At 49.8% G+C, this 25,027-nt stretch overlaps 1 long non-coding RNA gene across 1 annotated transcript; it reads right to left on the bottom strand.

Annotated features, from left to right (window-relative positions):
* Positions 1-17,433: 17,433 nt before the first annotated feature.
* LOC112449376 (uncharacterized) lies at positions 17,434-24,691 on the bottom strand. The gene is made up of 4 exons (XR_003037952.2): positions 23,076-24,691; positions 22,198-22,385; positions 21,005-21,178; positions 17,434-18,753 (listed from the first exon to the last, which is right to left on the bottom strand). It is a non-coding gene; the product is annotated as an uncharacterized lncRNA (long non-coding RNA).
* Positions 24,692-25,027: the final 336 nt, after the last annotated feature.

Genomic DNA, 25,027 nt, shown 5'->3' on the forward strand with positions numbered 1-25,027 from the left:
TAACCATAACTAGGTTTATTTAAGCTGCCTGTTTACCTGGTTTGGTTCAGTTCAGTTCAGTGGCTCAGTCATGTCTGACTCTTTGCGACCCCATGGACTGCAGCACGCCAGGCTTCCCTGTCCATCACCAACTCCCGGGGTTTATACAAACTCATGTCCATCAAGTCAGTGATGCCATCCAACCATCTCATCCTCTGTCATCCCCTTCTTCTCCCACCTTTAATCTTTCCCAAGGTCTTCTCAAATGAGTCAGTTCTTCACATCAGGTGGCCAAGGTATTGGAATTTCAGCTTCAGCATCAGTCCTTCCAATGAATATTCAGGACTGATCTCCTTCAGAATGGACTGGTTGGATCTCCTTGCAGTCCAAGGGACTCTCAAGAGTCTTCTCCAACACCACAGTTCAAAAGCATTAATTCTTCAGCGCTCAGCTTTCTCTTAGTCCAACTCTCACATCCATACATGACTACTGGAATAACCATAGCTTTGACTGGATGGACCTTTGTTGGCAATGTAATGTCTCTGCTTTTTAATATGCTCTCTAGGTTGGTCATGGCTTTTCTTCCAAGGAGCAAGCATCTTGTAATCCATGGCTGCAGTCACCACCTGCAGTGATTTGGGAAACAAAAATAAAGTCTGTCAAAAAATAAAAAACAAAGTCTGTCACTGTTTCCATTGTTTCTCCATCTATTTACCTGGTAGATTTATTTACAACGTTATTTGTTTAGGAGTGGCATCTCCACTACACACCTCTGTGTGCAGATAACCCATGTCCTTAAACTGGGTCCATGTCTGCGGAGAGCCCTCGTCTATATTTCATCCAAAGAGCAATGCAACATCCTTGTTCTTCCTTATGCATTAACCCAAGTCATAATGTCCTGCTCTTAACCACATTTCCACCCCCTGCCTCCCAGTCAGAGACTCACAGTGCTGAGTTGCAAGGCAGCGACTCCAGCAATAGGGCCGCAGGTCTGATGAAGACTTTCTCGTTGAGTTTTGGGGGGTTTTGTTTTAGTTTCTTGCCTCACCACAGGCCTTGTGGGGTCTCAGTGCCCCAACCAAGTATCAAACCCAGGCAACAGCAAGGACAGTGCCAAACCCTAACCACCAGGCCACCAGGAACTCCCTCTCATTGAGACCCGCAGGTGCACTGTGTACTTTTTCCCTTCAGACCAGAGTAAGGGCTTCTGTCTTTTATTTTTATCTCTGAGATTGTCAGCTAATAACGTAGTTGTTCCAGTTATAGGTACAACCTGAAACTATAACTGAGTCACTGAACCCCTCAGAGAAGAGAAGGCAGAGTGTCCAGGACAGACTGGCTTCTTTCCGACCCACTGGGAATTACCCCTCAGAACTGTCACTCCCGAGCACAGACCCTCCAGCTTCCCCTGGCTCCACGCACATGAGGTCCCAGAGTTGTCAGACTCCTAGAGACAGAAGATGGGATTGTGACTGCCAGGGGCAGGGAGGTGGAGGAGATGCGGAGCCCTTGTATCACAGGCCCAGAGTTTCCATTTAGGAAGATGAGAAGTCCCGGGGTTTTATGGCGGTAATGGCCACACATCAGTGCAAATGGACTCAATGCCACTGACGTGTGTGCTTAAAAATGGCTAAGACAGCATCTTTTATGTTATGTGGTTTTTACCATAATTTTAAAAATTGTACTGGAACATATACATAGGGAAAAAAACAAAACCTCGGCCTGAATCTCACATTATGCAAAGATTTAGCCCAAAATGAGTCAAAGATTCAAATAAAAATACAAAATCATAAGACTTAGGGAGAAAAAATAGAAGACGATTGTCAAGATCTAAGGCCAAGCAGAGACTTCTGAGACCTATAATGGCATGAGCCATAAACAGAAAAAACTAATAAAGTGAATGTCATCAACCTTAAAAACATTTATGTCGTGACACTCCCTGTTAGGAGGATGAGAAGATGAACCACAGGCTGAGAGATACTATCTGCAAAATGTCTTTGAAAGGACTTGTAGCTGGAAGACAGGCAGAGAAAAACATGTCTCAGGGAAAAAAACACCCATTTGGGACATGGGCAAAGACGTGGACAGACGTGTGCTTAAGGAGAGACCTGGACACAGACAGGCGCGTGGAAGATTCAGCACCATCAGCCATCAGGGACATGCGAGTTAAAAGCAGAGTGAGGTTACTACACCCAGTAGGATGCCTGGGTTGATGGAGTCATAACGCCAGATGCCAGTGAGGATGCAGAGAAACTGAATTCCCATTCATCCCAGATGGGAATAGATGTGGCATGGCTACCTCGGAAAACTGGTTGGCCATCTCTTGGAATGCTAGCCTGTGCTTTCCCTAAAACCCAGCAGTTGTCCTCTTGGGCATTTATCCCAGAGAAGTCAGAACAGACATGCTCAAAAATGCCACACGTGAATGTTCACAGCTGGTTTCTCTGTAGGAGCCAAAAATGTGGAAGCAAACCGAGCTCCCTGCAGTGGATGAGGGTTATCCACTGGGGTCATCTGTGGAATGAGACGCAGCGTGCCGGTGAAAGGGGCAGACCTGATACACGCGGCCCCCTGGATGGACCCCAGGGGCATCCTGCTTGGTGAGCAGCCTGACAGCTTCCGGAAATGGCCTCAGAAATGGCGAGCAGGGCAGAGGTTGCCAGAGGCCAGGGATGCGGGTGAGGGTGCAGGTATACGGGGCCACTGGAGGGGCTGCCCTGTGACTGTGATTGTGGTGTTTGTTACAGAGATTGTTGGTGGGAGAAGATGACATGGGACACACACACACACAGCAGCTCTGTGAGGTGACGGCTGTGTTGATTGCCATGACCGTGGCAACCACGTCACAATATACACCTGCATCAAAATTGTTCTACACTGTAAATACATACAACTTTCATATGTCAATGATATCTGAATAAAGCTGTTAAATAACATAATTTAAAAGCGTTATTTACAAACCACAGAAGTTGCACAGGTAACTTTTGTTTTTAGGAGAGGAAACCAGTCCACACACAGCTCCACCACCCACAGCCCCGATGTGGCCCCCAAGTACAGCGCCCTGGCTTCAGGCAGCTCCTACTAACATATTTAAAGTGACCCATTGGAAAGAAACATTCTGGTCATTGATTCTGATTTTCCACTTTCTGCTGTACGCTAACGGAGAAGGCAATGGCACCCCACTCCAGTACTCTTGCCTGGAAAATCCCATGGACAGAGGAGCCTAGTAGGCTGCAGACTATGAGGTCGTGAAGAGTCAGACACGACTGAGCAACTTCACTTTCACTTTTCACTTTCATGCATTGGAGAAGGAAATGGCACCCCACTCCAGTGTTCTTGCCTGGAGAATCCCAGGGACAGGGGAGCCTGGTGCGCTGCTGTCTATGGGGTCGCATAGAGTCGGACACGACTGAAGTGACTTAGCAGCAACAGCAGCAGCAGCAGCAGCTGTACGCTAAGGCTTCTTCAAGAGCAGACTAAACTCCCCGCTAACGTCCTGAGCCTCTCTTGGGCGTGTCCTTTTCAAAGCCAGATTCTCCACCTGGGACATCTCTGGGGGGCCGGGGAATGGATGCTCCACAGGACAGCTGAGTGTGGGCCAGGGATGGTCCCCAGGGCCCCGAGACTGAGTGGGGACCCCAGAGCAGCGGAAGAGGTGCCCCTTTCCCTCTGCCGGGGGCCACTCCTTCCAGCCCCTCCTCTCTCTGCTCCTCCAGGGTACCAGACAGGCCAGGGGCCACCAGGGCCACCCCCTCAGCAGTCCCCGTGCCCTCCCTCGGCTCCGGCAGCATCCCACGTTGTACCGGCAGCCACAGGCAATTTGAGCAGGTGAATAAATAGCCTTCAGATTCAGGAATGTGACACACTTGGCGAGGGGCAGACGGTGCGTGTCTCACTAAGTGTGGAAATACTGTCAGGGCCTCAGATATTTTTTGAGTGGAGACAAGTTGCAGAAAATTGGCATAGAAATGTCACCCAGAGAACTTCCTGGAAAATGCTTTCTGAAGACCAGCTATTACGTCTGCACATGGCTCTGAAAAATGCACTGCTCTTGCTATCACTATGAAATTCGTCTGAGAGGTAACCAGGGAAATGTCACCACGTGGGTTACTCTGCCAAGAGAGATCCAGGGATAGAAACAAAAGCTCTGTCTGGTGGAGGAGGATTCCCTTTCTTTTGGAAGAAAAGGGATGCAAGGAGAAGTGTCTTAGGTCTAAATTTTTGTCTCCCAAGCTGGTTTTGGGGAGGTAAGCCTCTATGATCCTTGTGGGGTGATAAAGCAGACGGGCTCTGAGCGGCGGGGGCCGCGGCCCGGCCCACACAAAGCCTGCAGGCACAGCGTGCCAGGGCACCGTCACCGTCTGTGCGAGCGCGTCCCTGGGAATCCAGTTGACGCCGAGCAGGGAGCACCCCCAGACAGCCATCTGGCGCTCCCTCTCCCACGGCGGTATTTTTATTCAGAAGTGACAGCGCAGTCCCTGGCTTTTGGCTGCCGGATTCCTGAATCTGCCTTGTGAGGTCTCCTTGCCACCGTGCATCTCAAGAGCTGGCTTTGGATACGGGGGAAAAATGATTCATAATTGAACCAAAGAGATTCTTTTAATGAACTTGCCCCAGGGGATATCAAGCCCTTTTTATGAGTGAGTTTAATGAATCATAATGAATTCATCCTATGAAACAGCGTGGATCCACCATAAAGCAGACAGGAGGCACGGTGGCCTGCACTCCATGAGAAGGAGCACAGGGAGTTATCAGAATCCACGGCTGTGCACAGAGCAAGAAGAGAGTGTGTCCACGTGGAGCTTAGACACTGAGAAGGGCTAGAGGAGTACAACACAATGACCTTTAAAGTAATTTCAGTGGAAAAAAAGCTATTCTAGGCACATATCATTACTGATACTTCTCTGTAAGGACTCTTAAAGCTTGTTTTCCAACTTAGTCTTTAAGAGAAAAGCATTCCTTCCCTGTCAGGCTCTGTTCAGACTTTGGCTCTGTGCTATAATCCTTTACAGCACCCCCTTCCTGAGTCTTCAGATATCAGGGCTCCCCAGCCCTGAGCCTTGGCTCTGCAGGCGCAGTCTGATGGCACTGCCTCTGCCCCCATCAGAGGAGCCCCCATCTGTCAGGAGCCCCCATCCCCTTGAGGAACCCGAGCCCAGGAGGAGCCCCACAAGTAAGCGATCACACAACACATTTGCAAGTTGTGATGGAAGAAGTGTGGGGAGAGCATTTGCCACCTGTGGAAGTGCGGCAGGGCAGGCTTTACGGAGACGGTGTGCATGTGTATGCACGTGTGCTTGCGTGCGTGTGTGTGTGTGTGTGTGTTCAGTTGCTCAGTTGCGTCCGACTCTTGTGACCCCATGAACTATAGCTCCCCAGGCTCCTCTGTCCTTGAGATTTCTGGGCAAGAATAGTGGACTGGGCTATGATTTCCTACTCCAGGGGATCTTCCCAACCCAGGGATTGAACTCATATCTCCTGCAATGCAGATGGATTCTTTCCTTCTGAACTACCAGGGAAGCCTTATAGAAACTATACTTGATGTGAAATGTAGTTGGGGGTGCCTGCCCACCAGAAGTCCTTCTCCAGATCCTTCTCCCTTCTTCTTGGTGCCCCAGGAAGCCGCAATAACAGCCTCCCTGGGTCTGGAGGAGCCCTTGGTGGGAGATGACAGCGGGAGACGTGGGGGTGGGAGGTACTGACGTCCCTGCCTCCCCACAGTGCTGGCCCCAGTGCTTGCCCCCTGCTGGCACCTCGGTATGTGGCCCCTCCATTAAACATCCTAGTTACACAGTTCTGATGGGTCCAGGTTTCCAGAGGTGGATGAGAAGGAGCAGGTGAGAAATGTGGTGCCAGGCAGTGGGCAGAGCTCGAGGGAGAGTGCCCAGACTCTGGTGAGGCGTCCAGTGATTCAATCGCCTGGGACACGGAGTAGAAGACTAGGGATTTGGTGACATACATGCGGGCATCCTGGGTGCCCTGCTGAGGAGCCAGGAGCTTATCCTGAAGGTGGATTAAGAGTGGACCCGGGGACAGTCGCTCAGGGACAGTCTCTGAAATAAGCTGGGGAGACGCTGCTGGGCCTGCTTTCTTTTCTTTTCCCACATTACACACGTTGATGCTGCTGCTCATGAGGCAGCTGCGACCTTGATGGAAACGTGGTTTAGCAAATGTCCTTGACCCCCGCTCAGCCAGGGCAGACCAAGACTTGGGAGGCATCTTTGTGATTCTGGAATCCAGGTTCTGGATTTTCAGTACAACTGCAGGATATGCCAAAAATAAAAATTTGAATAAGACACTAAAGGAAGATAACAAAAGATTTGTTTGAAACAGGGACACTGCAAAAATGAAAGACCATTCTATATAAGATGATTATTTTGTTAATATTTAGAGCATCTAGTAAAACCCTCATTGTCTACAGAGCAGGCAATAATCTTTGTCAACTCTTTGTTAACAGGGCTTCTTTCTCCCTCATTAAATAAATGTTGAAAACAAGTCTTAAAGAAAGTGGATTTGAGGGCTGCCAGGTTACGGGCTGAAACGTGGCGCTTGTATGTCTCAGGCTGGTCCTGCTAAATGATAAAGGGAACTTATCAGAGTGTTCTAGGAAATGGGTTGACCAGATCCCCTTCCATTTTAGGAAGACTGTGTGCCTCCCTGAGGAGAGTGGTTTGGGTTTGGATGCGCTGATGAGGACCCAGGACCCGGGCAGGTAGGGGGCTGTGGTCTTCATCCTGCTGGTGACCAGCCACAGTGGCAGCAGTGGAGAAGTGACGAGGACTTAGAGGGAAGGCCGTGAGGGCCCCAAGTCCCAGTCTGAGCACCTGGGCAGCATCAGTGCTGATTCCAAGGGCATCAGGGCCCCCAACACCAAACATCTGGCAGTTTGGATGCTCAAACATACAGGAAAAAACAGGAAGGGGAAGTGTCTTTATTTAGATATCCCAGCCACAAACACCTTGGCCCCCTGGATGTGTTAATTCTGTCTGGACATTTAAGAATCGTGTGGCTATTTTTATGTTGTGTCTGCTTTCCCATGGTTTCGTACCTTGACGAGATGAAAGCCGCTGGCACTTGGGCTACATACCTTCCCTGGAAAAGAAGGAAAATGCAGTGGAGTTTAGAAGCCCTGGAATAATGGGGTTACAGGTGGGAAGCTGTGTTGACAGGGGTGAAATAAAGAACAATGGCACAGAGATGAAAACAGGAACCGTCTGGAGGAGGCAGGGGCTGCAGGCAGGGCAGGTGGGCCTGGGGCAGCCAGGCGGGGGTGGGCTTGGGGCACAGCATGTGCAGCTGCAGAACCGCAGGTGGGACTAGGGTCCTGCCCTCCTGCCCTTGCTGTCCCAGGATCCAGGGGACTCCAGAGGATTCCAGGTGGGGAGGCAGGCGGTTCTTCCTACTAGCTATGAGCAAGCGTTTGTTTCCGAGATTTTTATACACAGTATGCAGCTTGAGGGTTGGGATGAGATGCAAAAGGGTCTGAGTTATTGCTCTTGAGTTCTGTTTTTCTCTTGGGAAGAGAGACTACTTTATTTTTAAAAAATTGGTGGAAGAAAGCATATGATGTAAAATCTACCATCTTAATCTTTCTAAGTGAGCAGTGAGGCAGTGTCACCTAAATGCACGCGTTGTACAGATCTTCAGAACCTTTACACCTTGAAAACCTGAAGCTCTGAGGCTGCTAGGCAACTTCCCATCCTCCACCCCCTCCCCCAGCCCCCAGAAATCACCACACTGCTGTTGCTGCCATGAACTTGACTATTTTAGGACCCCTGCATAAGTGGAATCATGCTGCATTTCTCTCTTTGTGTCTGGCTTATTTCACTCAGCTTTATGTCCTCAAGGCTCCTCCATGCTGTAGCCTGTGTCAGAACGTCTTTCCTTTCCTTTGGTAAATGTAGTTGAAGTACAATATTTTACAAGTTATAGGTATACATATAGCAAGTTACAATTTTTAAAGATTATACCCCATTTGCAGTTATTGTAAATACTGTGTTCCCTGTGTTGTACGATCCACCCTCAGTCAATTTATCTTGTCCCTAGTGGTTTGCCCCTCTAATCCCTACCCTGTCTCACCCAGCTCTTCCTCTCCCTACTCGTAACCACTCATTTGTTCTCTACATCTAGCATTTCTTTCCTTTTTAAGGCTGAATAATATTCCATTTTATGGATAGGCTATATTTCCTCATAATGTTAGCATCTACATAACCACATTCCATTTATCAAAGCTAAGAAATTAACATTTCTTAAACTGAAGATTTGGGGACTTCCTCATTTTCCCATTTTTATCCCTTTGACGCTCCAGAGACCAGCCCAGGTACCACACACTCAGCAGTAACGTGTGCCCTACTGTCTGTGATGATTTCTCTCTTTCTTTCTTTTTAAATATTTATTTATTTGGCTGCACTGGGTCTTCACTGTGGCATGCACCATTTTTAGCTGTGGCAGGTGGGATCTGATTCCCTGACCAGGGATTGGGAGTGCAGGGTCGTGGCCACTGGACTCCCAGGGAAGTCCTCTATCTGCGATGACAGTTTCTCATCAGACTTCCCTTGTGTTTGGTGACTGTGACAATGTGGGGGGCCCTGTCCAGGGGGTCTGTGGAGTGCCTCCCAGCCTGGGTCTCTCTGACAGGCTCGGGTGCAGGGGTGAGGTGCCATTTCCTGCCTAGCTCCTCACTAGAGTCTGGGTGAGCCACCTGCACTGACCGGGAGCTTTTGGAAGTTCATGCAGGGTGTGGGGACGCATGTTGATAACCCTGGTACTGAATGAGCGTCCAGAGGAGACCCCGAGGCTGTGTGCCTACTGAGAGGCCTCCTGCTACACAGGTGCCCACGGCCTGGTGGGAGGAGCCCATGGGCACAGGGGCACGGTGGGCACTGGGGTGCCCATGGAGCAGAGCCCCTGCTGCAGCTCCCCAGGCCCAGTGGTCAGAGGGCTCAGGCAGCCTCCTCGGCTGGCACGCCTTCTTCCCAGTGAACCCCGGGGGGATTAGCTGCCCCCCGGAGGGGCGCCATCACGAGTGTTGAGTGCCCTGGATGCCGCAGGTGGATGGGGCAGGGGGGGCGGTGTTTGTGTGGCTGTAATTGCTGGCTTCCTGTCCCCGTTGGGCTCAACCTGAGAGGCTGGGGCTGCTTTAGTTTCCCCGAAATGAGGGCGGAAAGCAGGGAGCAGGGACAGTGGGCTGGTTGGGGACAGGCCCCATTGCAGTGGGCTAGTGCCCCTCACCCACTCCCCTGCAGACAGTGACAGAACTGGGTCTGTCTGGGAGCCCAGCCCCAGCCCCTGGTCCTGCAGGGTCAGGCCCGCACCGCAGTGCTGGGCTATTTCCAGGCTCAGTCCGCGCCTCTCTGGAGGCACAAGCTGGCTTCTTCTCAGGCGTATTAAGAGGTACCGCACTGCACAATTCATTCCTCGCAGACCCTTCTCCCTTTAAGGGTCTGGCCTCCTTAGAAGCAGACGCTATTTTTACCAGCTATTTGGAGCTACAGCAGCGCTGTGCAGACACCGCCCTGCATCAAGGGAGAGCAGGCATGCTCACTCATGAGCTCTCACAACCTGAAGGTGGTGGAGGTAAGTGCTCACCCAGCTGGATGAGGAGGGTGCATGGTCTCCTGTCTCCCAGCCTCTCCTGACCCCCCGCCCCACCTCACTGTCCACCACAGACCCAGCATGGCTTCCAGCCTGTGTCACCCCACCTGGTGCTACTTCAGGAGAAAACCATGCACCCCCCCTTCCCTGGCTACTGTACACCCCATCAGCCTGTGTTTGTGGGCACAGTTGCTCTGTTCTGTCCTCCTGCTCATCACAGAAGCCATCACAGAACCCCTCAGTCTGCACCTTGTCCCAGACCTCCCACTGTGTGGGACTCAGACCTTCCCCCGTGGGGGACCCAGACCTCCAGCTGTGGGGGACCCAGACCTCATGCTGTGGGGAAACAGCTCCCCACCCCCCACAGCATCTAGCCCAAACTCCATCAAGGGCACCCTTTCCTCACTCCCCACCTTGGCTTCTCCTCCTGGCCTCACCTTCCTCTGGGCTACTGACTCTTTCCTACTGCACTTAAATTCACTCCCCTCCACCCGGCATCTGATCTCTGCAGCCACTCCCCTGCCCACATGCCCTGTCTACATCCACATACATTCAGAGCATCTCGTGCACTTGCTCCTTGGCTTCCTCACCCTCTGCTTACTTTCCGCACGTGGCAGCTGACCATCATCCTACCCCACCTGCCCCCAGATCCCCCAAAGCTGACACCAAGACCCCTGAGCCACCGCCCCTTCAGTTACCTCCCCAGATCCAGCATCCAGCACTGGGCCTGGGGCTGAGCAAGGCTCCAGGAAGGGCATGACTATACCCTCATCCTTGAAGAGGAGCGAGTATTGAGAGCAGGGTATCTTTAACGGGCAGTTTCCAGTGTCTTCCCATAGAAAGGTTAGGTTGATATTGGGTTGGCCAAGAAGTTAATTTTGATTTTCTGTACTATCTTATGGAAAAACCCAAATGAACTTTGTGGACACTCCTACCTCTGTTCATGCCTGCGTCCTTCTGTCACTCACCCGACACTGACCAGCTCTGAACAGGTTAGCCTCTGCTTAGAAAATGAAGAAAGACTGTGAGTCAGCCCACCAGAAGCATGTTCACAGGTCATGTAAGACACTGTGCTAGGTCTGGCAGGTTATCCTGAAGTACTGTCTGCCCCTGCATGCTGGTAGGTGAATGGGGAAGATGCAGGTGATGGGGGTTCTGAAAGAGCAATTTCTAAGGAACCAGGCTATCGGGGTTGTCACCCTTCCTGCAAAAAGATGGAAGCCTTGGAGGCCCTGGTCATGTATCACATTCTCAAAGGGGTAGAAAAACACTCCTTATAAACGTCTGACTCCATGAGCCTTGTGTGTTCTGAGTTGTTCGAGTCCAGTCCAGTATTTGATACTAGTCCTCAACCTAAAACAGGACAAACAGGAAGTTTCAACATTTGCCACTGAAAATTGCGCCTATGCCAACCTAAACTCTGTAATCCAATCTCTCTGTGGTCTCTTTTTTCCTTCTTGTCACCCATAATCAAACTGTCATATTCTGCAGTGACTTTCTTTTCCTTAAAATAAAAACTGGTGTCAAAATAAGAAAAATTGTTTACCAAGGATGCCAACATTTGTCATGATTGGGTTTGACACCTAGTCGTAAAGTTGAGAATCTATCAATTTAGCGGTTTAACCATGTCTAAACAAGCCAGAACAATCACAGAATATCTTCTGACACCTCAAACTTCTTTTTTGTGTTCACACCTAGAGTGGAATTTCAGTTTTCAGTCCTGTCAGACTCTTTGCAACCCCATGGACTGCAGCCCGGCAGGCTCCCCTGTCTGAGGAATTCTCCAGGCAAGAGGCTAGAGTGGGTTGCCATTTCCTTTTCCAGGGGTCATTGCTTGAGCAGGTAGCAAAGCTTGAGTTGAAGTTAACCCTTGGCTAAAACTCAGATGAGTCTGGGGGTTCGTTAGCAGGCTGGGTGGCCAGGCCATCCAGAAGCCCAGCAACATGAAGGGCTCGGCGGGCTGCTAGGAGGAGCTCACCCCACAGACAAGGAGCCAGGGAATGAGCAGCTATGCTGGAACCAAACCTCCTGCGTCAGTAAGGCAGGGCCTCGCCAACGTCAGCTGGGTCTCTATTCATGCCAACTGCCACCCTGTGAGGGTTGGGGCTCCATGCGGAGACTCAGAAAGCTGTTTCTATAAGCACGGTCAACCCTGCAGATTATCCAGGCCTCCTCAGCCTCTGGATGCTAGTGAGGGTGACGTAACAATCATGACTTCTGCTGGCTTGACCTAAGCTTCCAGACCGCTTCAAGTTACCTCGAGGTGGGGTGCTTCACCTAAACCTGCCTGCTTCCCTTTCATTCCCTTCTGTCCATGCTGGAAATCCTTGGTCTCCCGGGGCAAGGGAGACACCACCATGTCAGGAAGGCAGGTGTCCACTTGTCTACGGCCTTTCAGGGAAGAGATGCCCAGCATGAGTTGGTCGTGCTGGCAGGGCACTTCCCAGTGAAAGAGCTTGCCATAAACAGTAAAGAAACAGCAGGTGCCCTGAAGCAGCTGGCCGGGACTGCTGATGGGTGCATGTCTGACCAGCCAGAAATGCATGGGGCTCACTTCAGAGGGTGTCAAGTTCCTCTGTGAGAATGTGGTTCCAGGAGCCAGTGAAATTGGACATGGAGACAACGAGACCTTGGAAAACATGGAAATACTGTTGTTTCTGCACATTTCAAAGTCACTCACTAACCATTGGAAAAGTGAGAAAGATGCTTACCAGGTTTTCCTACTTTCCTGGATCATTTGAGAAATTAATAAAACACTCATTTATTTATTCTCAGCCCTTTATTGGTTGTTGAATAAAATAAACACATAGAAAAATGGCAATAGTAAGAATTGTATGTGCTAAGGTTTTTGTTAATTGAAAACAGGCAGATGAAATTCCAAAAAAATTAAAATTCTGTAGTTTACTTAAAGGAAAATACAACTAACTCCTCAAAAATCATGTTTACACAGACATTGGAGACACAGAAGCTCTAATCAGTAAAACTTGATATGGACAAAAATTGATCAACGAATCAAACTTTAATAAACATTTACATGGAAAAAAGATACTAGCAAATAGAAAAACAAACATTTTTATTTAATGCTATACAATGTTTAGAAATTAATTAGACTGCCTCAAAGGAATTCATTTTCTCTATGCAAATTTGTCAATCTTGCCAAAAATGTAATTGAAATATGTTTTTACATAGATGGAATGTGTATGAATACGGAAAATCTGAGAGTTTATATACACAGAGATTATAATGATTTTTTCCTTTAAACAGTATTTTTGGCTTTTGCATACACATGCTGTACATACAAACACAAGTTGTTTTATTAATGCAGTTGAATGACTTAAGGGTGATAAGATTAAAATTCCTTTGCATTTCAACTAAGAAACTTCTCCCTTACTGAATTGTGTGTCTCCCTTCCCAACAAAATTATGTATTGAAAAATTGTGTTGAAACCATAACTTCCTGGACCTCAGGATGTGACTGTATTTGGGGACAGGGTCTTGAAAGAGGAGGTTAAACCAGTCCTAATCCAACATGGTGTCTTTAGAAGTATGGAAATTTGGACACAGAGAGACCTCAGGAGTGCACATGCATGGAAGAAAAACCATGTGACGACACAGTGAGAAGGGGGCCCTTTGCACACTGAGGAGAGACCCCAGGAGGAACAGCAAGGTCCGTTCTTTTTAGAGAAATAAAGCATCATCTTTGGCATCAGATTGATTTAATTTTTTACATACAATTTCTAGCACTCAATTAAAATTAATAGGACACATAACAAAAAGCCAATGTTAAGACAATGGGCAAAAGAAAAAGAGGTTTCAGGTGAAGGCGTTATCAGATATGATTAATATGTGTAAGGAACCGTAAGAAAAAAGAACCAGAAAGTATCAAGAAAGAACCAAAGGGAGATTTAGAACAACAAAAACAGGGCACAATAGCTACAGTTAAGAACTGAACTAGAGAGTTTAACAGCCTCTGAGGGGAGGTGAAAGAAAATTAGTGAGCTGGCAGACAGATCAGGAAAAAAAACATGCAGAGTGCAGCGCAAAGAGGCAAGAGTTCAAGTCAAGTTGCAGTAAGAAAGACAAGAGAAGGGGAGAGAAAACTTCCTGAAAATTTTGCAAAACTGACAAAAGCATCAAGGTACAGAGTCATAGTTAGGCAGGACTCAACCAGGCAAAATCTAAACAAAACGCACCTTAGTGCAGCACGGCTCCCAGAACCTTCCCGACACGAGAGGCATTTATCCACCACTAGGTGAGGAAGTGAGTCCCTCTGCTGTCTGGTCTGCAATGGCATGGGACTGCTGAGCCCCCAGGATGCTGGAGAAGATGCTGAAGCAAAGAGGAAAGGCCTGCAGCCCATGCTCAGGTGGGACACTGTCACCGCAGGGGAGCTTGTTTGACCAGGGTACCACAGTGGACTCAGAATCACAGACGGGCCAACGAGATGCAATGTGAGAACCTGGCGTGTTTGCTACATAACTCGTTAAAGAGTGTTACCTAAGAAGAACTGCTGGTGTCACCGTAGCCCTCTGTGTACAGTTGACCTCACAAAGTCAGGACCTCCATCTGTTTTGGAGAGCAGGTCTGTCTCTAAAGATCAGCGATAACGTCCATTGCCCACGTAATGAGTGTTCTGTGTTAGAGGAGTATCCGAACACCCTAGACAGGACTGGGGAGCATCAGGAAGGTAATCTGAATGATTCTCTTTACCACGAACAAACCTGTCCCTGCAGGAGCTCTGGGGGCCTGGGAGTTGTGCTAATTAGCATCAAAGTCCGTTTCCTGAACTTTTTAAGGAACAGCTGACAGCCTCGCTCCTACCCACTGGGTGCTTAGGGTCGGTGACTCAAACTCTTCCCATTTGTTTGGCTACTGACTGTTTCTCTGACTTTTGCCAAATTTATCTCAGTGCAAAGGGATCGAAAAAGTTGACTTCCAAGCATTTTTAAAATAGCCAGGGGAAAAAAATAACCTGAGCAGGAAACATCAAAGCAGCTGAACTGCCTGTCCACCTGCTGTGGAAGGTGACATCTTCAGACCAAGACTTCAGCCCATCAGAAACCTGGCAGGAACCCAGAACCACCTGCAATTTCTCCTTTCTTGTACAGCCAGCCACACGGATTCTAAATGAGCAGCGAAATGCAAGGTCTGCACCCAGACACCCCTGGCAGACATTCCTCCAGCCCACTCTCATTTTGTACTTCTATGCTGCTCCCCAGAACTTTCTTTGGGATGCTAGTTGCCATGTGTGTCATATTTATGAAGAGAGAAATTGGGGAAAGTCAGTTATTTGGGAATAGATTTTGCTCAGGAGAAGGGCTGTCATATAAAGTCTGCTTATATCAAAGATGAGTCCTGTTCAGTCACTGGCCACCTTTGCTGTGGGAGACCCCGGCTGGTCGGGTGCTGTGTGAGCCCCTCTTGTTGGCTGCCTGCCACTTCTTCATCTTACTAATGCTTAGCTCACAGGAAGCTCCTTCCATGTTATGAACTGTTTCAAGCCTCGCAAAAAATATAGAGAACAATAAGATGAAGACTCATAACGTCGCATCATTGAAAACAGTATTTTGCATCATTACCTCAGTTCTTATTATTTTAAAGAGATTGATCACTATAATTACAGTTTATATGCTTCTCCAATTCTTTCTGTCTGATCCTTTCTGAAAGATAATGCTTATCACTGTCTTGGTGTTTAATTAGCCCCAACACAGTTTTGATGATTTTGCATTAGGTGAGGGTACATATTCACAAATAACGTATTAAAATTTATATATATGGCATGATACTGTGTCATTCTACATTGTATAAGAAGATTTCTTATCCAGTATTTTCTGTGATGTATCTATTTTGATGTTTTAGTTCTAAATGGCTCATTTTAACAACTGAGAAAACTCCACTGAGTGAATCACCAAACTGTGAGGATCCATCCTCTTGCCCATGGACACCTAAGGTTATTCCAGCTTCTCTCCAGGACAAGAAAGGCTGCAGCCGGTGTCCTCATACACATCGTGTGCGTGTGCGGGTGAGCGCTTCTCTGGGGAGCATTCCTGCAAGCCCAGCACCTTCAAGCATGTGCAGCATCTCCAGATTGCCTCCCGGAGCTGCGATCTGACTTCCCGGATGCTCTCAGGAGCCTGACTAGGTGCGTCCAAGACAGGCAGGCACTCCAGATCGTAGCTTAATCAGTAATTTCTGCAGCAGAGTGCGCTGACCTGCACCCACAAGAGATCTTGCTGTGGTGCTGGGAGAGGATCAGATCCTGTGTGATGAGATGTTTAATCCCCATTCAGATCACAGTCAATCCTAAAGGAAATCAGTCCTGAATATTCATTGGAAGGACTGATACTGAAGCTGAAGCTCCAATACTTTGGCCACCTGATGGGAAGACTTGACTCATTGGAAAAGACCCTGATGCTATGAAAGATTGAAGGCAGGAGGAGAAGGGGACAACAGAGGATGAGATGGTTGGATGACATCCCTGACATGATGGACATGAGTTTGAGCAAGCTCCAGGAGTTGGTGATGGACAGGGAGGCCTGGCATGCTGCAGTCCATGGGGTTGCAAAAAGTCGGACCCAACTGAGCGACTGAACTGATGTGACCTGGTGGCAGGTGATCAGCCAGCTGATGTCTGTCCAAAACTCATCTTGTCTGAAGTCAGCCCACCTTGTCACATAATTGAACTATGTTCATGCTACATGTTTAATTAGATTGTCACTGGCCAGCTCCTAGAGTTTTATTAATTTAATAGCATCCAAATTACATGATCCTGTTCTCATTGTGAAAATACTTCTAGTTGTCTTTACAAGATCACTTGAGCTCTTGAGCATGGCCCAGGGAGACCTGCCTTACTGTTCCCGAACTTCCAGGGGCAAGAAGTCATGGAAATTGCAAGTGAAGATGCTCGGAGGGAGAGAGGAGAGTGGGCAGGTGGGACTCAGACCCCTGATGGTCAGTTCAGAGTTCGTGACAGATCGGCCTGTGCTGTACTGGCCGCACAGCTGGGACCCCCACATCTGCCGCAGCCTGGAGCAGGTCTGGACCCCTGGCCCAGCCCCCTCCTCTGTGAAGTGAGGATGTTGTGATGCTGGCCTCAGGGTGCTCTGAGAGAGCTGATGACAAGGCGCCCACAGGGCACCTGGCCTATGCTGAGCGCACTGCAGCCAGCTCGCATGTCCCCTGCACATTGTGGGGAGGTGAAGCGCCCCACAGCCAAGCCCCCTCTGCTGTGGGTGGAGTGAATACCTTGGTCGTGGCTTCCTCCTCTGTGGACCAGGCTGGCAGCACGTCAGCAGCATCGGTGCCCAGAGGCCCTCAGTGCTCCTTTCCTCCAAATTTTGTTCTGCCTCCACTGTCTCCATGCGGCAATGGCAAGAAGCAGAACCACCCCTAATCCCAGAACTGTGATGGGGAGCAGATGGAGCTCACAGAGTGAACCCCATCTTCCTGCCAGAGGGGTGGAAACGTGGGTCTGCTTGGCCGATTCCTCCTGGAACTCAGCGGTTCCCAGATGCACACACAGGCCCTGAGGTTTCCCTAAACTGGGGGAAGCTGCGCCTCACTCAGGACCCAGGAAATAAGAGGGCCCTTTTTCTACTTGCGGTCTGATAGTTACAGCATTGGAGCCCCTCAGATCTTCTTTAGAGGAAGGCATCTCAACAAACTTCTGTCCTGCCCTCACTTCTGCTGTCTGGGGGAGTGGCATTCTGATTTCGAGGAGGGGATGTATTGACTGTATTTTTCATTTTCTGTGTTCTGGGATCTTCTGATATCCTATAGAAGCTCCCTGGCTGGGAGACAGCCCTCCTGGGATGACTCAGTTCTCAGAGATGCCCAGGGCCCAGCGGGAGAAGCCTGAGATGCCGATGAGGCACCCAGACTTCCTCTCCCTGCCCATGTACCTGGGGGTAAGGGGACAGCCTTCCTCTGCCTGCATCATCCTGGCCAGGGGCCCGGCAACCAGGGACCATGCCTGTAGCCCAGAGACCCCAGATTATCCAAGCTGGCCAGCCCTCCACTGTTTCGCTGCCTGCCTTCCAGAAACCCCAGGAAAGCCCGCGGCTGTAGCTCCCCTCCTCCCGTCCTCTGCCTGCAGACCAGCCCGGGGCTCCCCCGCGTGGCCCTGCATGGCGGCCCTGCCTGCCGCCCCCTCTGCGACCGCTGCCACTCTGGAGCTTATGTGATGGCTGTTTACTGTCAGGCACTTTAATCAAGTGCTGACTTTTAATTATTGCTACACCGTGTTGTTGGCATATTGTAGAGTCTGTTTAGACCCTGATGCTGGGAAAGATTGAAAGTGGGAGGAGAAGGGGACGACAGAGGATGAGATGGTTGGATGGCATCACTGACTCAATGGACATGAGTCTAAGTAAGCTCTGGGAGTTGGTGACAGACAGGGAAGCCTGGCGTGCAGCAGTCCGTGGGGTCGCAAAGAGTCGGACATGACTGAGCGGCTGAACTGAACTGAGAGTCCGTTTCTGTGTCAAAACGCTGTGTTTTCTGTTTGCCTTTACATAGTGAAAATTCTTCCTGCTTCTTTCCCACCCATGGAGGAAAAAAGACAGAAAGCATTTTGAACAACATATATCATCATCACAATAATCAATATTTGTCCTGTTTGATGATGGTGGTGATCACGTAATTCTCTCACTTCACACAGGGTATGCCTCTGGGGGATTAAACTCAGCTCCAGCCCTCCCTGCACACGGCCCAACCAGTGAGAGACAGCATTTACCCTCTCCCTCCTGAAGAGGGAGACGGTGAACCCTAAAGACTGAACTCATATGCTGAGAACAGGGGGTAATAATGTGGTTGAAAGTGAAAGTCGCTCAGTCACATCTGACTCTCTGCAACCCTATGGATTATACAGTCCATGGAATTCTCCAGGCCAGAATACTGGAGTAGGTAGCTGTTCCCTTCAGGGGCTCCTCCCAACCCACAGACTGCAGGTGGATTCTTTACCAGCTAAGCTACCATGCAATATGGTTGGGTAGGGTTTAAAGTGACTTCCAGCCTTAGGTTCTGCTTTTCTTTTTTAGATTATGGTTTAATGCTTTATCAGGAATATAGTTGCATTGAATAGGGGCTTCCTGGAGAAAAAAGGCAAAAATGGCATCATAGTTGAAATGTCTGTCTTGGCGGCAAGCTGGTGAGACTGGTAGCTCAGCGGTCAAGAATCTACCTGCAATGCAAGAGACCAAGGTTCAATCCGTGGGTCGAGAAGATCCCCTGGAAAAGAGCATGACCACTCCACTGTTTTTGCCCAGAGAATCCCATGGACAGAAGAGCCTGGTGGGCTACAGTCCAAGGGGCCGCAAAGAGTCAGACATGACTGAGTGACTAGCAGTCACTTTCAGTGGGACTGATGTCCCATCCGAAGCCCGGACCCAGCAGGGCTTTCACTGCATCTCGTGGATCAGTCAACCCCTCCGGCCCTTAGTCTCCTCACCTGCTTACTTAGCAGGTTAGCATGAGGACAGAGGCGTCCCTGTGTGTGGACTTGTGAGCCTTTGTTCAATTGGTGCCCCAGAAATGTGTTTCTCCCTGCCTGCCCCACCGTGGGCTTCCTGTCTGCCCTCGTCCTGTCCCCCTTTCTGGGTCAGGAAGGTGAGCTGAGCTCCAGGGACCATCCTTCCTGGCCAGGCTGCCTGAGCGTCTAGAGCGAAGCACGCTCTGGCCTCTCCTCCCTTCCTTCCTACCACGAAGGGGAAATGCACACAGTTACCCTCCTCCCTCCCATCCTCTCTCCAGAACCCAGTGCCCTCCACTCTGCTTCCTGCTGGAGTTCTTCTCCTTAGTCACCAGCAGCAGGCTTGCGGGTTTCAGGTTCACTTTGGCTTGTGAAGCCACCCTTTTAAATGCCCTCAGCTTTCATTCAGTCACATGGACGGCGTTCACATCCACGTAAGACGAGTGCGTATTGGAAATGGAGGTTATTGTCACTGTGTAAGCAGTTTTCTTCACAAGTCCAACTGGAGCACCCCCACATCCAGAACTTGGGTTCCAGCCTGGCAGTTGGCCTCAGAGCTGCCTCCGTGCTGGAAGAAGGTGGGGCTGAAGAACATTGACATCTGTCCTTTCTTATCAGCTATATCAGGATATAACTGACAGAGGAATTGCATATTTTTAAGGTGAACCACTTGATGTTTTGATATGCAGATCTGTTGTGAAATGGTCCCCAGAAGGAGGAGGTAAGGAGAGAGCTGGTAGTTAAAGTATCCAGGATTTCTGTTCGAAGTGAGTGTAACGCACACCTCTGAATTCACCAGCACCCACTGGATTGTGTGCTTTCCATGGGTGCACTTCATGGTATTTGAGTTGTGTTTTCATCAACTTGATTTATTTGAAATGAACGAGAATGTTGGGGGCTCCGGCTCCGTGCTCGGAGACCATGGGCGAGTTTGTGCTGGAGGTGGAGGGCGGAAGTTTATACATGCCCCTTGTCCACAATGGCTGCGGGCTTTCGAGGCAGGAGCCAACCCCACATAGGTCTGGACTTCCCAGCCTCCCACCTCCCCCTGGGGCATGAATGACCACGTCTCAGCTGCACTTGGGCCTCAGAGGCAGCTCAGCCCCGGCCTCTCTGATTCTCAAGTCTATGCGGGTTGGGGGAAGGGGGAGTGTACTTCCTTTCTTGCTCTGCTTTTCTCAGCTGGGTCCTTTCCTGCACACCCACCAGGGAGCTGTCACACGTCCCCACATCCCCAAGGCATCTGAGGATGAGGAAGGGATTTTCTCGGTCAGTTCTTTCAGATTCTTCAGTGAGGAACTCACCATGAAAGGAACAGACTTCCATGTTTTGCTAAGGTTACACAAACCTCACTGATCTGTGAGAACTGTGAGAACGATCTGTGTTCTGTTTGTGGGACTGGGGCTTTCTGGGTTAGCCGCATCCTGATGGCGGGCTCCACTGTCATCTAGGATCTTCCGCTGCTACTTAGTCACTTCCATCATGTCCGACTCTTTGAGACACCATGGATTGAAGCCAGCCAGGCTCCTCTTTCCATGGGCTTTCCCAGGCAAGAATACTGGAGTGGGTTGCCATTTCCTTCTCCAGGGGATCTTCCCAACACAGGGATTAAACCCACATCTTCTGCATTGCAGGCAAATTCTTTACTGCTGAGCCACCAAGGAAGCCCTGTCCAGGGTATTCTTCTCCTTTACATGAGCTCATCATGAGTGGAAGGCGAGGCCCACGCATCTCCCAGGTTCAGACAAGGCCCTTAAAAATGGATGCTGCACTCAGGAAAAGACACCCACCCGGGGAAGGTGGAGGACAGGCCCCCAGGTTTTCCAGAGGGTCAGGGTGCAGCTCTGAGGAGGACAAGGGCCTTGTCTTTCCTTGGAGGCAGGGCAGGGCCCCTTCGCCACCACCCCTGAAGCACACCTGTTCCCCAGACACTGTTCAGAGCACAGCACACACTGACTCTTACCCTCCCGATGGCCCCATGAGATGGCACCGGGCCCTTAGAGCCGGGGGTCCTTGGGGAATGGAATCAGCTTGTTTGTGGCTGCACCGCCGGTAGTGAAGAAGCCAGGATGTGACCTTGGGGGTTGGACTCTCAGATCGGCCTTCCTCACCACGTGCTGCACAGACCTGCCATTCTCTGTATTATCAAGAAAAGTCAGAATAGTTTGCATTGTTGGGTATGGAAACTTCCAAGTTGCCTTGTAATAACTTGAATTCATTCATTCCTTGTGACATTTCATCAAAGGAAAAATGGGATTTTACTCTGTTCTTGTTTTAGAAAAGGAAAAAACTGTTTTAAAAAATGAAGTCATTTGCCCACAATAACAACTCTGGGATTAAATCTATGGTCTCTGGTGCTTTGTTTGCTGACTGTTCCAGTGGCCACCTAAGTGGTCACTTAAGAGCCATTTTACTCTAAGGGAAGAAGACAGAGGATCAGGACTTCAGATGCAGGGCCCCCGGGGGCACCAGCTGCCCTGTCTTCTGCCTAGACGGTGACTCCCAGCAGCAGGACTGTCTCCATCGGCATTGAGTCAGGAGTTCTGGCTCTTGGAGGAGGCAGAGGGTGGAAACAGGAGGCGAGGCTTGCACAGCTGTGGGAAAGACCATCCTGGGGTCTAGGAAAGCCTTCGGAACTCTGGAACCCAAAGACCCCAGGAACACGTGTTCACGCTCAGGAACGGCCATGGCCTTGAGACTCACTCACTAACCATGGTGAGTCTGAAGACTGTGGGGTGAGTTGGGGGCGGCTGGACGTGGGTGAGAAAGGAAACAGTTGAGCTGACCCCAGAGGGGGCTGGCCTTCTGGGCAGGGAGCATGTGTGCAGAAGGGCCTGTGCTTAGCTTCAGGCTCCACTGTGTCATCTTGGAATCTTTAGTTGTTTTTAAACATGAGGCTGTATTAGTCAGCTCAGGCTGCTGTAACAAAGCGCCCAGACTGGGACCTGGAACAGCAGATGCTCCCTGTCTTCAGCTCTGCAGGTGGGAAGCCTGTGACCAAGGCCCCTCTCCTGGTGCACAGACACCATCCTCTCCCTGGGTCCTCACGTGGCCATCCTCCAGGTGTCGATGCCCCCTCTTGTAAGGACCCCAGTCCTCCGGGGTTAGGGCCCCCTCTGCAGTGACCACCTCTTGCCTTAACCCCCACATAGTTACCTGTCTCTGGGCACACTTGCACTCTCATTTCCTGCTCAGGGTTTAAGCTTCAGCACATGCATCTGGGGCTGCGATCCACCCCTCCTCGTGTTCCCTCTGCTCCAGGGTTTCTGGCTCGAGCAGCTGGCAGCTGTGGAGTTGGGGGTTCGGAGGCCAGCCCTCTTGGATGAAGGAGAGATTGTCTGAGTCTGAAACAGAAAACCAAAGTCATCAAGCAGGCAGGTGATGCACAGTGTGCTGTGCTGTTCAGGGCAGGGGTGTGCTGTGGGTAAACGAGGAAGCGGCCAAACGGAAGTTTTAGGTGGCATCCCTCAGATGCCAGGCCAGGGCCACCTGAGTCTCAGAACAGAGCCTGGACGGCCCAGCCCATAGGGAGAATCCGTTGAAACCAGGGGGCGAGTCTCCATGCCGAGGGTGGGTGGTGCGGAGGAGCAGGGACCATGCAGAGGGACCATGAGGAGAGGAGACAGGACAGGAAATCCCACCAGACTTGGTGCTAGTGCAGCCCTGTGACCCAGGGGAGAGCACCCTGGGGCTCGGGGGGAGAAGAAGGCAGGGGAGGGGTGGAGGGGCTGCCCACTACCTCAGGCAGCCACCTACAGTCCCAGGTTTAAAGATCTGTGGCCACTGGGTTCTGAGCATGACCTCTGATCTGCAGAGGGCCCAACCTGACCGGAGCCCTGCCCAGTGACCAAGCAGAAGATGCTCACTGGAGTGCCCGGTGAGCTCTGGGCTCTGGAGTGTGTCTGAAGGGGACACTATGGTTGTTGCTGCATTTTCCTGCTTTTTAAAAATCACAGTGTTTTCGAGTTTACTAAAGTTTTGAACACTCAGAACAAAAGGAAGCATGAAATAAAAAGTGCCAGCTATCCAATCACCTTTTCTCCTTTGGCTGTGCCGGTGTCTTGGTCACTGCTCGCACAGCTTTCTCCAGTTGAAGCAAGCGAGAGCTGCTCTCTAATAGCAGTGCACGGGCTTCTCTTTGCAGTGGATTCTCTTGTTGTGAAACACGGACTCTAGGCATGTGGGCTTCAGTAGTTGTAGCTCCCGGGCTTAGTTGCTCTATGGCACGTGCAATCTTCCTGGACAGGGATCAAACCCATGTCCCCTACATTGGCAGGTGGATTCTCAACCACTGGACCACCAGGGAAGCCCTATCCAATCACTCTTGAAATACGTACTTTCAAGATTATGGCAACCCACTCCAGTATTCCTGCCTGGAGAATCCCATGGACAAAGGAGCCTGGAGGGCTACAGTCCATGGGGTCACAAAGAGTTGGACACAGCTGAGTCATTTGGCATGCAGACACACATTCTCAAAATCAAGGTGTCTATTTTTCTCAGTATCTTCATACGAGTACCTGTTTGTGTTTTTCCATAGTTAAGATGACACTGAGTTTGCAATTCAGATGTCTTCTTTCTTTGCATTCAACACTACACAGCAAACTTTTTCCCATAGTGGAAAATACTTCTAAAATTACATATTTTAATGGCTGTATTGGTGATCAGCATATGTATCATAGTGTATTTAGATCTACCCTTTCTATGAATGTCTAAGTAGCTTTCAGATTGGAATTATTATGAACTATCCTTAAATAAATGCAAACAGTTTCTAAAAGGTGAGATTATTGGGTCCAAGATAAATTCTCCGTGCTCTTGGTAAACATTGCCAAAGTGACCTCCCAAAAACCATTGGTGCTGTAAGGCCAACAGTGTGGTAGAACACATAATGTTAGCATTTAGAACATATTTTCCAGCTTAATCAGTGCACATTGACATCTTATCTTCCTTTAAATTTCAGTATCTTTGATCATTATTGAGGTTAAACATGTTTCCGTCGGTTGGTTGGCCATTACAGTTCTTTCACTAATTTACTCTCATGGTAACTGTTGACAGTTTTTTCCAATATCTGTTGAAATGTTCTGTTCTTCCCCTTGGCTTGGCAATAGCCCTTCATGCTGTGTGTTAATTCTTGCCCTATCCCCTCACTCTAACTTTGACTGCCGTGGCACCTGGGCTGTCTTGGAATTTCCAAATAAAGTCAGGAAGGACCAGAGTCCAAGGGAGGAAACTTACAGGACATCTGATCTCTTCATTATATAAGTTATTTCATTTTAGAGACTTCACATAATTTCTTCAAAATCTGAGAGCCAAGTAATGATGACCTGGGACTAGAACTCAGAACTCTGGGAACCAAACCTATTTTCTTTTCACCAAGTCACGCTGCTTGCCACCACACGAAGCAGGTCGTTTCACTTAACGGCTGTCCAACTGACAGCCAGAGCCCAAGCTTCCCAGGCGTGGGATGATGAAGGGGGTTGGAGGGAGCATAGCAAAGGCTCCAGGTTAAAGGTCAGTTTCTAGGTCTCCAGGAACTGGGGACCTCCCCCGGCCCCTCCCCATCTCAGGCCCCCAACCCGTGCTTGAACCCTCCCTCCTCCCCGCCCCCATCTCTAACGCCCCACCCCCACCCACCCTCAGAGGAGCGGTGTCCCCCGCCGCCCGCCCCCCCCCCCGCTCCGCCCCCCGGCCTGTTTGGACTTCCTGTTAATGACCCAAGGGCAATTTCCCACAATCCAAGTAGCCAAGTGTTCTAAGTTTTCCTAACCAACAAGCCTTTCTCTCTCTAAAGACCTCGGCTGACAATTCTTAATGCTAACATTTTTTTTTTCCCTCCTTTAAGACCACACGATTCAAATTTCCTCTTCTAATCCATAAATAACATCCTTAGTAATACACCCTGAGTGCTGATTACTTGCTGGGCACCATGCAAAGCAATTACGCTGAGCGCCACCTCATTCAGCTCTGAAAATAGCCGTGTGAGATAGGT

This window comes from Bos taurus, chromosome 13 (assembly GCF_002263795.3).
Source record: "Bos taurus isolate L1 Dominette 01449 registration number 42190680 breed Hereford chromosome 13, ARS-UCD2.0, whole genome shotgun sequence".
Lineage (NCBI taxonomy): Eukaryota > Metazoa > Chordata > Mammalia > Artiodactyla > Bovidae > Bos > Bos taurus.